Source organism: Euprymna scolopes, chromosome 17, assembly GCF_053919585.1.
Source record: "Euprymna scolopes isolate OS-2025 chromosome 17, ASM5391958v1, whole genome shotgun sequence".
In the NCBI taxonomy this organism is placed as follows: Eukaryota; Metazoa; Mollusca; class Cephalopoda; order Sepiida; family Sepiolidae; genus Euprymna; species Euprymna scolopes.
The window spans coordinates 80536332-80549942 of NC_136498.1; the positions used below are offsets into that span (position 1 = coordinate 80536332).

The following is a 13611-nucleotide window of genomic DNA, read 5'->3' on the forward strand; positions in this document are numbered from 1 at the left end:
AATATATTGGACAGGATTATCTCCCTTGCACTTCAATGAACTACGGATTATCTCCCTTGCACTTCAATGAACTACCACTAGAGGGCGCGACAGTCTTAAAATCTGTTCTTTTGTAAATAAAAGGACCGGGAGACGATCTTTCCCTACGAGACGTACCGTCTGCCGATCTATCTATAATGTTATTTTGTCTTGTGCATTTTTATTCATTATGCATTGTTAATGTTGATACACTTCAATTGGCGACGAGGAACGAATAATGCGGAGGAGTAACAAGACAATTTAAAATTAAAAGCGAACACCCACAACAAATTGAACGAGGAAAGTTGCCGAGTAGCGGATAAAAATGCCTTTATTAGGCACCATTGGAGAATGGAATAGTGCGGAAGAAGAATGGTCGCACTATATTGAGAGAGTAAAGTTTTTTTTTACTGCCAATGATGTGTTGAATGAAGGTAAGAAATGTGCTATATTTTTGTCGGTTATTGGAGCAAAATATTATGCTATTCTCAGGGGTTTAGCCGAAAACAGGCCAGAGCAGAAAATATTTGAAGAACTATGTATTCTGATGGAGAGGCACATCAGGCCGGCCCCCAACGAGATACATGAACGTTTCTTATTCAACACGAGAGACAAACAAGAAGGTGAGTCCATTAGTGAATATGTGGCCACACTGAGAAAAATGTCGGAACATTGCAACTTTGAAGAAAAAGTAAATGAACACATACGTGATCGTTTGGTTGTGGGAGTGAAAGATGAGAAGATACAGGAGCGCTTGCTGGGCAAAAGAATGCTAACTTTGCACAAGGCCATTGAAATAGCAGTGTCTATGGAATCGGCAAGGAAATATTCCAAGTTGATGTTGGGAGCACAGACGAGTGGAAGTGAAACGTCCGTACACAGGTTACCATTAAAACGAGAGTGTTATCGTTGTGGAAGCACTGGCCACCAAGCGGACAAGTGCCAGTTTAAAAATAAGGAATGTTTTAAATGCAGGCGAATAGGGCATACTCGTCGGAAGTGTAGGCAAGAAGAGAGCAGGCCTCCTAGCTCCGCAACACGAGGTAAGGAAAGCAGGATGGTGAACAATGTGGAGGAAAATTGTTGTGAAGAAATGGAAATAAGTATGGAAAGGCTAGACTTGCACACAGTTGCTAACCTTCGGACACCACCAGTATTAGTGGAACTGCTAATTAATCAAGAGAAAGTGGTCATGGAAGTGGACACTGGAGCTGCATGCACAGTAATGAGCCTAGAAAAATTCAATAAAATTGGCCAAGTTCGTGATCTAAAGGAAAGCCATGTCAAGTTGAGAACATACACTGGTGAATTAGTGAAACCACATGGGACCACAGACGTGGAAGTAATCCAGGAAGGGTTAAAGCATCGACTACCTTTGCTGGTGGTGAAAGGTAATGTACCGACACTTCTTGGCCGCAACTGGTTGAATAAGGTAAAGCTGGATTGGAGAAGCATGTTTCCTTTATACCAGGAAGATTCCCCTTCGAGGTTGGAAAGGCTTTTAAAAGAATTTGATTCGCTGTTCAGTGAGGAAATGGGGTGTTTAAAGGATTTTAAGGTCAAAATACCCATTGATAAAACGGTGAGTCCCAAATTTTGTCGGGCAAGACCAGTACCTTATGTCATAAAAGCGGATGTGGAAAAGGAGCTAGATCGCCTGGAAAACCAGGGAATTTACAAAAGAGTGGAATACTCTAGGTGGGCTGCCCCCATTGTACCGGTTGCCAAAAATAATAATGAAGGCATCCGGATCTGTGGAGATTACAAACAAACAGTAAACCGGGCATCACCATGTGACTATTACCCTCTTCCTCGGACAGAAGATATATTTGCTACTTTGAAAGGGGGTAAAAAATTTAGCAAGCTCGACTTGAGCCATGCCTATCAGCAGCTGGAATTGGATGCAGAAACCCAGGAACTGCTAACAGTAAACACTCACCAAGGATTATACCAGCCCACCAGACTACAATTTGGGGTACACAGTGCTACAGGGATTTTTCAAAGGGAGATGGACAAAAGATTGAAGAACATTCCTTTTTGCAAGGTGCGTGTGGATGACATCCTGGTTTCAGGTAGTGATGACAGTAGTCATCTGAAGAATTTATACAGTGTATTTGCTGCTCTAGATAAGGCCGGATTAAAGTTAAAGAGAAGTAAGTGCAAGTTTCTCTTTCCTGAAGTGACCTATCTGGGTTTCAGAATTAGTAAGGAAGGCATAGCGCCTCTTCCAGACAAAGTAGCCGCCATGACAGAGGCACCTTGACCGCAAAACATCACAGAATTAAGAGCCTACCTAGGGGCACTTAACTATTATCATAGTCATTTGCCAAACTTATCAACTATACTTGAACCGCTTCACAACTTAATGAGGAAGGATGCTCCCTGGATATGGGGTGCTGGACAAACCAGGGCTTTTGAAGAAACAAAGAAAATGCTGTGTTCTGCACCTCTTTTAACTCATTTTGATCCATCTAGACCGATTCTGGTGCAAGTAGATGCTTCTCCCTATGGACTGGGAGCTGTAATGGCTCACAAAATGGAAGATGGAAGGGAGAAACCAGTATGCTACGTATCACGAACGCTGGCTGAGGCAGAACGGAATTATGCGCACATTGAGAAGGAGGGGCTGGCCCTAGTCTTTGCGGTGAAAAAGTTGCACCAATATCTGTATGGGAATAATTTTATGTTGTTCACTGACCACAAACCGTTATTGGGGTTGTTTGCTGAACACAAGCCGATTCCTTCTCTTGCTGCTGCCAGAGTTCAACGCTGGGCCATATTTCTGGCTGCCTATAATTACAGGTTGGAGTATCGTGCCGGGTCCCTTAATGGAAATGCAGATTGCCTCAGTCGTCTTCCAATCAGTGTGCAGGAGCAAGATGTCACACCTAATTCTAACAGGATACACATGATGAACTTGGTTGATGCTCCAGTGACTGTGGCGGCAGTGAGATTGGAGACAAGAAGAGACCCTACTTTGAGTCGGGTGTACGAATACATCCTGAATGGCTGGAGTAGGTGTATTCCAGACACGGCAATGAACCCCTACTTCAACAAACGGACAGAGTTGACATGTGAAGATGGTACCGTATTATGGGGGAGTAGAGTAGTAATTCCGGCTATACTCAGAACAAAAGTGTTGCAGCAATTACATCAGACACACATAGGGATCGTGCGAATGAAGGCCCTTGCTCGCAGCTATGTGTGGTGGCCAAATCTTGATGCAGATATTGAGAGAGCCGGTAAAGCTTGTGGAACCTGCATACATTATCAAAGCCACCCCCGCAAGGCTCCCATTCATTGCTGGGAATATCCAAGTTCACCATGGGAGAGAGTCCATTTAGATTATGCGGGTCCATTTTTGGGGCACATGTTTTTGATAGTAGTGGATGCTCATTCAAAGTGGACTGAAGTTTGCATTACAAAATCATCTTCTGCTATGACCACAATTGAAAAATTGAGAGGGATCTTCGCAACTCATGGACTACCGGTATTAATTGTGAGTGACAACGGTCCCTGTTTTACAAGTGAAGAATTCAAAGCATTCATGAATGCTAATGGAATTCGGCACATTTTCACAGCTCCTTACCATCCTTCCTTGAATGGACTAGCAGAACGCAGTGTACGCACCTTCAAGGAAGCGCTTAAAAGGATGAATACAGACGGCAAGGCAACACTTGAAACCAAGGTGAACCGATTTTTATTCACTTATAGGATAACTCCAAACTCATCAACTGGGGTTTCTCCTGCCGAGCTGATTTTCAAACGGCAGTTACGAACAGCGTTTCATTTGGCAAAGCCAGACACATACAAGGCTATGGATGTAAAAAATAAAATGGAAAGGGGGAGCAAGGTAATGGTGCCGCTCTGTGAATTTAAAGTAGCCGATCCTGTGCTTGTGCGTAACTATGGATCTACTCAGCGATGGATTGAAGGTACCATTACCAGACAGTTGGGAGCAGTGAATTTTGAAGTGGAAACCGGTAGAGGGCTAGTAAGGAGGCATGTGGACCAGCTTGTGAAACTCTCATCACCAGTAGCAGTGGAACTTACGCCTGAGATACAAGCTGATAATGCTGCAAAGAATCTTGAGAGTTTCGGCACACCTGAAGTTTCCAGCACACCCGACAGTCCTGAAAAAAGTTTAATACCTGAGAGCAGGCATATGGAAGAGGTTGCAGAGACTCCAGCAGTGGTAGAAAAATCGGCATCACCACCCTCTCGCAAGTCAGGGCGTATTCGGAGACCACCAAAAAAATTTGAAGGCTATGTTCGTGATCCAGAGTAAGATTGAAGGGATGTAATATATTGGACAGGATTATCTCCCTTGCACTTCAATGAACTACGGATTATCTCCCTTGCACTTCAATGAACTACCACTAGAGGGCGCGACAGTCTTAAAATCTGTTCTTTTGTAAATAAAAGGACCGGGAGACGATCTTTCCCTACGAGACGTACCGTCTGCCGATCTATCTATAATGTTATTTTGTCTTGTGCATTTTTATTCATTATGTATTGTTAATGTTGATATACTTCACGTCGGTGCTACGATAATATACAAAATAAAACAACTTTGAAAATGAAACATTTCTTAAAAAGTGTATTATTGTCTTATGCTTTTAATAATTCATGGAAATGCGTGTCCTTTCTCATGCCGTCTCCACAACTCTTCCATTAGATGGGAATGGAACAAATTTTCATATTTTTTTTTATATTAATTTTATAATATATTTTATATTAATTGCATATTTGGTGCTTCTACACTTTATTGCCGAAATTGAAGACGCCATTTTTTTTCACGTACTTGCTATACAAATCTAGGGGAGACATCATTTTGGCCGAACGATTGCTTCCGGAAAGGGAAAGAATAAATTTACCAAAATTAACATTTATTACTTCCGGAAACGTTAAATTAAACTAAAATTATTATTTATTACTTACAGAAACTTGGTAAATCGATATTACTGGAGAAGATGAATCTTGATAATTCCAAAAAATGTTTTAAATTATTTATTTGTTTGGAAAAAAAAAAAAATACACACACACACACACACGCACACACGAAAAAATAAACAAACAAAAAAAAACTAATAAATGTTTTGGTTTTGTATTAGTTTTCAAATGGCTCTCGCCCAGTTTAAACTATTATGAATATGTGCGCGAGCCTTTCCTAGTCTCACACAAAAACACGTTCACATTTCCAGCTATATTACTTGTCGCATACATACGCGCACACAAACATACGTGCCCACGTCCACACACGTACATATATTCACGTTCGCGTACATACACTCACATTCACGTGTATATACACACATGCTAACGTACACACATGTACTCACACACAAACGCACACATGGACGACATCACTTCCCCTTTCAAAGGAAATCCACACATGCGCAAAAGACACACCGGAAACACCTATAAAAGCAAGAGACAGGCTGTTTCCAACTCTTTTCGGATTAGCTCTCGAACTGAGAGGTTCGGCTAACCAGCCGCCTCCCGAAAGGAAGGCGCACGCTCGCGCATGTCACATCCCCTACGACTATGTATGGAGCACGAGCTAACAGACCGTACGTACACATTCTCACTCTTTCTCTCTCTATCTACTACTGGTCCCTGAGAACACCTTCGCATAGCTGACTGCTAACTGACGTCAACCCTCTATCCTTTTCTTTGTCTACACGATGGACTGCCATTTCTCGTTCTATTACATTACTCACTTCTCTTCCCACGCGCGAACAAACGATAGTGTCCCGAACTTGAGATGAACACACATTTCCTCTTCTTTCTACAACACCAGTTCCGCAACGAACGAGAGTTACACCTGCGCGGATATGAACACATGTTACATCTAAAACATTCATTCTTTCAACAGTAAATAAACGACGTTTATCTTATCCATCAATTGAGTTTTTGTTTCCTTCAATTCTATTCGTTTCATTATTTTCTTGTAGCGAGTTAGGGTATTATTATATCTTGGTCTTTTACATATGTCATTTCAATTTTCTGTTTTTAATAAAAAAAATGTTCCATGAAAAACTTTCCTGTTCTCATTAATTAAATCGAAACATTTCCAATTAAACAATTACGGATATATGTTCTCTTTCACTTTCTTTATTTACTTTTAAAGCAACATTGGACTTTTATAAAATAGCTTTTTTTTTAGGGGGGGGGTCCGAACACATAAATAATTTTAAACATTTTTTTGAATTGTCAAGATTCATTTTCTCCAACAATATCGATTTACCAAGTTTCTGGAAGTAATAAATGATAATTATAGTTAATGCTTCCGGAAGTAATAAATGTTAATTTTGGTAAATTTATTCTTTCGGCCATAATGATGTCTCCCCTGGATTTGTATAGCAAGTGCGTGAAAAAAAATGGCGTCTCCAATTTCGGCAATAAAGTGTCAGAACACCGCATATTTTTATTTTAAAACTTTAATAATTTTTATTTATATTTTAAAACTAATAATTCGTAATATTCGTGATTTGACGGTGTATAATACTGATGTGACCCTTCTAGAGTTGTCGAACTTTGCCGGGACTTAACTGCAAGAGACTGCCCTATTCTTCATATTTTTAAGATGATTATATCCAAAAATTACGAAAATCGATAATGTAGAAAATTATTTATTAAAGAAAATTAAAAATAGAATTTGATGAAAACGATCGTAAGACACAGGGAGGTAATTTTCTGTTTTGCTTTAAACAAGATGGCTGCAATTTTCACCTAACACGATTAAAGTTGTTTTGTTTAATAATTCAGTAATATTCAGGTAATTTCGACTGCATAATTTGAAAGTTACCATTATAACTTATTAGAATTGAACAAAAAATCAGTTGAAACCATAGTTTTTTTTTTTAATCTGAAAACGCCATTTATCGAATAAAAAATCTCGTCCCAATTCTGTAGAAGCGCCAAAAATGATTGTCTTTATAAAAAAATAAACCACTTTATCAATGTACGTGACTTTTTGAAATATGAAATTTTCGTTACGTGACGGGTACGTACACCGTAAAGATTTTTCTGCAGGTTTATTTTTTAAAACTTAAGTATATTTCTTCCCCCCTCCCCCCGTTTAAATTAGCGTTAATGCTTTCTCCGGATGGTTTCTGTTATTTGTGTGGCGCCATCTTTTGCCAAGGGGATATAATTAGTGTCGGTTTTAAATTCCGTTATATTTCACCGTTCTAGTCTTGCTCCCAGGAAATTAAAATACTATCTACTGCACGTGCTTTTCAATTAGTAAGTCTAAGAAGAAATTATTTTTCATCATTTTGAAAATAGTTTGTTTTTGTATTTATTTTATAGTTTTGAATCAGTCGACATTTTCTCTTTCTCTGTTCGATGGAGTTTTAAAACTTTACTTTTTAGTCGCCTGATATTTGTGTTTTGTTTCTTTCCGGTTGAATACAAGTTAAAAAAAAAAAAAAAAAAAAAAAAAAAAAAAGTATTTCTTCATTAACAGGACAGAACAGATACTACATTGCGGATCGGAGGCCGTTTGTCTGTTTTACCTATACGTAACTTTGATAAATACACGATGAATTATTTTTTAGTTTATTATTAATTGAATATTCATTAAAATTAAAATTCTACTCGATAATTTTCCGTAATTTTTGCGTAGATACCTACAATTTGTCTGATGATACATAAATTATCAGTTTTTCTATTAATTTATTTCATGTGCCATATTTCATATCACTACCTACAAGCACTAAATAAAATATAAAAAAAACTAAAAATTTAAACCATTTCTTTAAAAAATGGGTACTAGTGCAGAGAGTGATCCGGACGTAAATAATAACGTTATTATTTAAAAAGCCAGGTATTATTATACAAACACCGTGACAGCGAATTAGTAAAATCTTTTACGTAGTATTCTGTTACGTTTCGGTGTGCTGAACACGAATCTGAAAACTGGGTTAGGGTTAGGGTACATTTTTTTCTACTAATTCGCTGTCACGGTATTTGTATAAATTTACCAAAAGCCATTCTTAATATGGGGAGGGTGTTTTGTACCTATTCTATACTTCAACCTTACAATTGAATAAAAAAACATATCAGAAAACTTTAATTAAAATTGGAAATGCGATTTAAAAAAATAGCGCGGATCACTCTCTGCACTATCACCAAAAAATGTAAACATGATTAATTCTTATTTTATTTATTTATTTATTTATTTTATCGTTTCACAGCGTTCCACCCAGGCAACGCCGGTTTAGTCATACTTGTGCACACATTATTCCAGCCAGGAATCGATAACTGTTAAATAATAAATTGTCGTTATTTATCCCTCCTCCTTTCTTTATTCGGCAGTGTTTTTATTTTATTTATTTAAAAAATAGACAAGACATTTGTCAAAAAAAAAAAGTTTGTTTTACGACGTAAATTTTAAGTTCTTTTATTTTCTTTTTTTCAAATGCACATGTGCGTAAAATGAACACTACTACTGAGTGCGGCGATAAAACTTTTAATCATTTTCGTAACTGGCGGGGTTTTTTAGTACTTATGCAGAATACGATGCGTACTGAAATAACATTAACACGAGGAGGGTATTTTGTAAATATTTTGTACTTCTACCAATTTGGTTCTAATAATGCAGAGAGTAATCCGCGCTATTTTTTAAATCGTATTTCCACGTTTAATTAAAGTTTTTTTTTTTTTTAATTCAATTGTAAGATTAAAGTACAGAATAGGTACAAAACACCCTCCCCTCCTCATGTTAAGAATGGCTTTTTAAATAATAACGTTATTATTTCAAGTACTTTTTTTTTAAATTAAGAAAATCAAAATTTACGATATTTAAATATGAAATCGTTAATATTACAAGATTGATCTCACAAGTTTGAATTATTGTGGACTTATCTGTTCTATTCAAAATGTACCTGCTCATAAAATTTGATTTTATTAGTTAAGAATAAAAGTTTATTAAAGGTTTTTTTTTCTGTTTTTAAAGTAGGTTTTATTCTAAATAAGCAACGTGTCACTTTAAATTCAATGTTTTAAAATAGAAATCAAATAAAAATTACAGATTTCATGATTGATTTCGCTATAAAGCAGTTAATCGTAATTATGGCAACAAGTGTTAAAAACATACCATTTATCATTTTAATGTTTTTCTATTCTACGTTGTGTATCCTTCAAAAAAGTTTATAGAATTGTTTAGAAACACGCATGAACCATTAATAATATCCAATTTTTGCAAATGAAGATTTTGCTTTATCCAAATTCTTATATTCGAATTGACATGTTAAACTCGTTTTTTTTTTCTATACGAACAATGTAAACAATAAGCCTCGTTGCTGACATGTTTGTTTTTGTTAATGGCGTAGGAAATTCGAATGTGATTTTAGCGGATCAAAAGTAATTTTTTTTGTTTTTGTTTTTTACATAGGCGTCACCACTTATCAAGGCCAAGAGGCCACTCGAGGATAAGGGTTAAAGAGTGTACAGTAGAAATTGGACAATATAGTAACCGTTAGTAATGGAGATTCGGTAAATTTGTTAACTTATTTGGAACGGCTCATCAAAAACTTGTTTACGTTATACTTGAAGCCAACCATATTGTAGTCAGCTGGAAAGCGGAAGACAATTCCATAGGCGTGCAGTTCTAAGAAAGAAGCTTTGCTCATGGAATCTACGCTTAGGTTTAGGCACAGATAAAGAGTGGGGGAAGCTAGTGATAGTGTTTTCTGCTAGACGGGTGTTTCTTGTGAAGGTTTGGCGAGGGGGGGTGGCATAGAATGGAGCTCAGCCGAGCACCTGTCATGAAAATAATGATAAAGCAGAGATAAACTCGCAACATCTCTTCTGTAAGAAAGAGGTTGCAGAGAAGAGAAAAGGACATCCCCCACAAAGTCTATTTTGAACTCTATCAAGGCAGGATAAGTCCTTTCTAGCAGCTCCTGCCCAGATGTGGCAACAGTACTCCATCCTTGGACGTACCTGGCTCTTATACAGATAGAGAATTGCATCGATAGAAGAATCCCACCATTTTTCCAGCGGCCTTGGCAACGGATTTAATGTATGTGTTCCATTTAATATCAGGAGTAAAGGTCAAGCCCAGAAGCTTGTCAAAACATGAGGCCTCCCCAAGACGAGAGCCATACATTTCAATTGATGCCAGTTGGGAATCAGAACGTTGATGTAAAGATAAAAGCTTGGTCTTAGATGCATTAAAAGTAACACATCACCTCTTTCCCCATTGTACCACTTGCTCAAGGTCAGAGGAGAGAGAATCAGAGAGAACTTGGTCATTTATGGTCTTAGATGTGCTACCATAAATGGTAGTGTCATCAGCATAGATGTCTACGAATGATGTAAGTATGTGATTTGGAGGATCATTAATATAGATCAGGAAGAGAGTAGGACACAGGATGGACCCCTGAGGGACTCCAGCATTAATACTGTGAGCTTCTGATTTCTGCCCATCAACCACTACTCTTCTGAACCTATCAGAAAGAAATGATTTAATAATTGAGAAGACATTTCCAGCTATACCATAGCTGGAGATCTTGTGAAGTAAACCTTTATGCCATACTCTATCAAAGGCCTTTGATATGTCAAGAGCAATTGCCCTAGAAAGGTAGCCTCCGTCGAGAGATTCGCTAATCCTATGGGATATAACTGTAAGCACATCTGTTGTAGATCTAGCAGAATGGAAACCATATTGCATGTCACTAAGAAGGTTATTTTTGCTAAGATGGTTGATTATTTCTCTGTTTAACAGATTCCAGCAACTTACTCATGACGCACAGGAGACTTATTGGCCTGTACTGTGAGGGAGATGACCGATCACCTGAATTCTTAAATATGGGGCATACTGATGTGATTTTCCAGGGTGACGGGAAGCAATTCTCCTTAAGACGTTTAAACAGTTTTGTAAGTATGGGCGCTGGCTCTCGTTGAAGTCTTTTGAGTACTATAATTGGAATACCGTCAGGGCCGGTTGCTTTACTGGAATCAAGGTTTTTGATTAGCTTGGCAACATCACGTACAGATATTTGTATATCACATAGCATGTTTTCTGATACAGGAGGAAATATTAGCGGTTGGCAGTCTTGGTCGCAAAGGTTAGAATTAGCTGCAAAGTTCTTGGCTTTGTCTGATGCTGATGAGATAACCTCAGGTCCATTTATGAGAGTTGGGATAGAGCACATGCTTCTGTTTAGGATTCTATTTGCTATTTGCCAAAACTGGTGGGAACCAAGCCGCTGCTCAGCTACTTTGGACTTAACGGACTGAGCATACAACTATCTTACGTTCTTTACTTTTTTTACAGTGGTTGCTGGCAGTTCTGAAAGCGGCTTTAAGTACATCTATTACTTTGGAAGCAATAGAAAAAGTGATTTCTATGCGCAATGGCAGCAGCACATTCCGGAGAGAACCACGGCTGGCTGTTAGGTTTTTGCTGAAATTTTTTCGAGAGTATGAAACGGTCTATACCTACAATTAACCATTTTGTCAGGTCTGATACTATAGAGGACACATCCTTTATAAACGTGGAATGCAGAGGTAGATCTGATATAAATGCGCGGAAGCTATCCCAGTCAGCCATAGAGTATTGGTATACTGTACGATGGAGAGGTACATCTGGGGACTTATTACATTTCATTTTTATCTTAACTGATACAACTGAGTGGTCGGAAGATCCAAGTGGAGACAGAACAGAAGCTGAACACAGTTCAGGGCAAGTTGTGAGAAAGGGAACACGGGTTGGTTCATGAACAATCTGAGTGAGGTCATAAGCAATGGAGAAATCATGACAGAACCTCCTCTCATCATTGGTCTTATTTGAGTGAGTTAACCATTCCACGTTGTGAACATTGAAGTCTCCACAGACATGAATATAAGCTGAAGGATAAGCAGATAGGGCGTGGTCAATTTTCTCAGCTATGCTTTTAAAGATAGTAACTCCGCTGTTGTGGGGGCAATAGAGAGCAAATATAAATACAGTAGTTTGAGCTAGTGCAACCCAAAAGCACATATAGGGTAAGTTAGGATCTTCCCTGGAGATGTTCCTACCACATGGAAAGCCATCTTTTATATAGCCACATATTCCATGCCATGACGATCTTGGGGGTCAGATTTGGAAGTTAAATTAGAGTATCCTTTAATTATGAACTCATCTAGGGAAATGGTCTGTCCAATGCCAGTTTCACTTAGAAATAATATGTCTGGTTTAGTCTCCTGTAATTGGGTTTCAACCTTTGGAAGATTAGAACGTAGACTCCTGATGTTAGAGAAGGAGACCTGGTAGTGGGGGGGGGGTCTACGTTAGAAGTTGGAGCTCCGGGTTTAATCGTGTTTTTTATTAAGACTTTTCATGATGGTGTTTTGGGATTTGTGGACTAGGTCTACAGACATGCCTGAAGCAGGGCATAGAGGGAAAGTAAGAGAGAAATAGAAAGGAAGGTTTTTTTCTTGTAGCACATGAAAAGGTAAAGCCGTAACAATTACCCACTAATGGCATCGAGAGGCCCCCACTAGAAGCTACCGCATGGTCCAGAATCCATTCACCAAATGGCAATGCAGCAGCCCCAGTACTTTGCACCTGCTGATAGGACAGCCTCCTTAATGGTTAGTCCAAGGTTCGGGTCCCTGACTACCAGGCGGATAACATCAGCCCAGATAAAACGTTTACCTCCAGCACCCTTACTAGTAACATGGCTACAAGGATAGACATAGAAATAGAAAATTTCCGACATCCCTGGCAGCTGTTCACGCAAAAATACTGCCAACCTAGAAAACAGCTTTTTCTTCTCATTTGTCAGAAAAATCACTCATTAAAAATGAGGACTGAGGGACAAATAAAGAGAAGCGAGAGTAATGGCTGCCGATAACGCATCCACAATGCGTTTTCTACTCTCCATTTAAAAAAAAAAAAAAAAAATTATTAAGTATTGTACTTAATAAGAGTCCAACTGGCGTGTTTAAGAGGGGGTTAGGTGAAAGATTCCTCTCTCACCAACTGAAAATGAAAACAATTGCAAAATCTGTTATGCTATCAACTTGGAAAATATAAACATTTATAGACAAGAAAAATCTATGAAAAAATAAATAAATAAATAAATAAAAATAAATAAATAAAATAAAACAAAAATATATATTCGAAAGGAACTTTCCAGATGGATTCGGTACATCTTTCCACGAGAAACCCATTTACACAATTAAAAAAACAATGGAATAAAAATAAAGATTAAAAACTGAAATAAATATAATATTAGCACTTGCATCTAGAAAAGAAATTACAAAATTCATAACTTAACTGCATTAATAAGACGTCCTTCGCGGCTGCAAATAGGAATTGATTTTGCTTGAAATAAAAATGCGTTTTCATTTGTGAAAAGAAAACGGTCATCACGTGACTTAATTCACTACTTAGACAAGCATGTTCTTTTATAAGTAGTAATGTGTCGTGGGACGGAGGGGGGGGGTAAGAAACCAGCATTTTTTAATCTATTTATGCTCTAGTTCAAATGAAACTTGCCAGATAGATTCGGCACATCTTTCCACGAGGAAACCATTTACACAATTAAAACAATTTTTGACACTAGAATTTAAGTTTATTGGTACTTCTACAGA

General features: G+C 37.9%; 1 protein-coding gene across 3 annotated transcripts in view; it reads left to right on the top strand.

The window, feature by feature from the left end:
* The first annotated feature begins 337 nt into the window (after positions 1-337).
* LOC145296833 (ribosomal oxygenase 1-like) overlaps positions 338-13611 on the top strand; it is a 71300-nt gene continuing 58026 nt past the window's right edge. The window contains exons 1-2 of one of the 3 annotated variants that reach the window (XM_080142945.1): positions 7158-7269; positions 10757-10908. The gene's annotated coding sequence lies outside the window, so the exon portion shown is untranslated. Of the gene's footprint in view, positions 453-7137; positions 7270-10756; positions 10909-13611 lie in introns of those variants that run through there. The other 2 variants (XM_080142947.1, XM_080142944.1) reach the window with 2 other exon arrangements.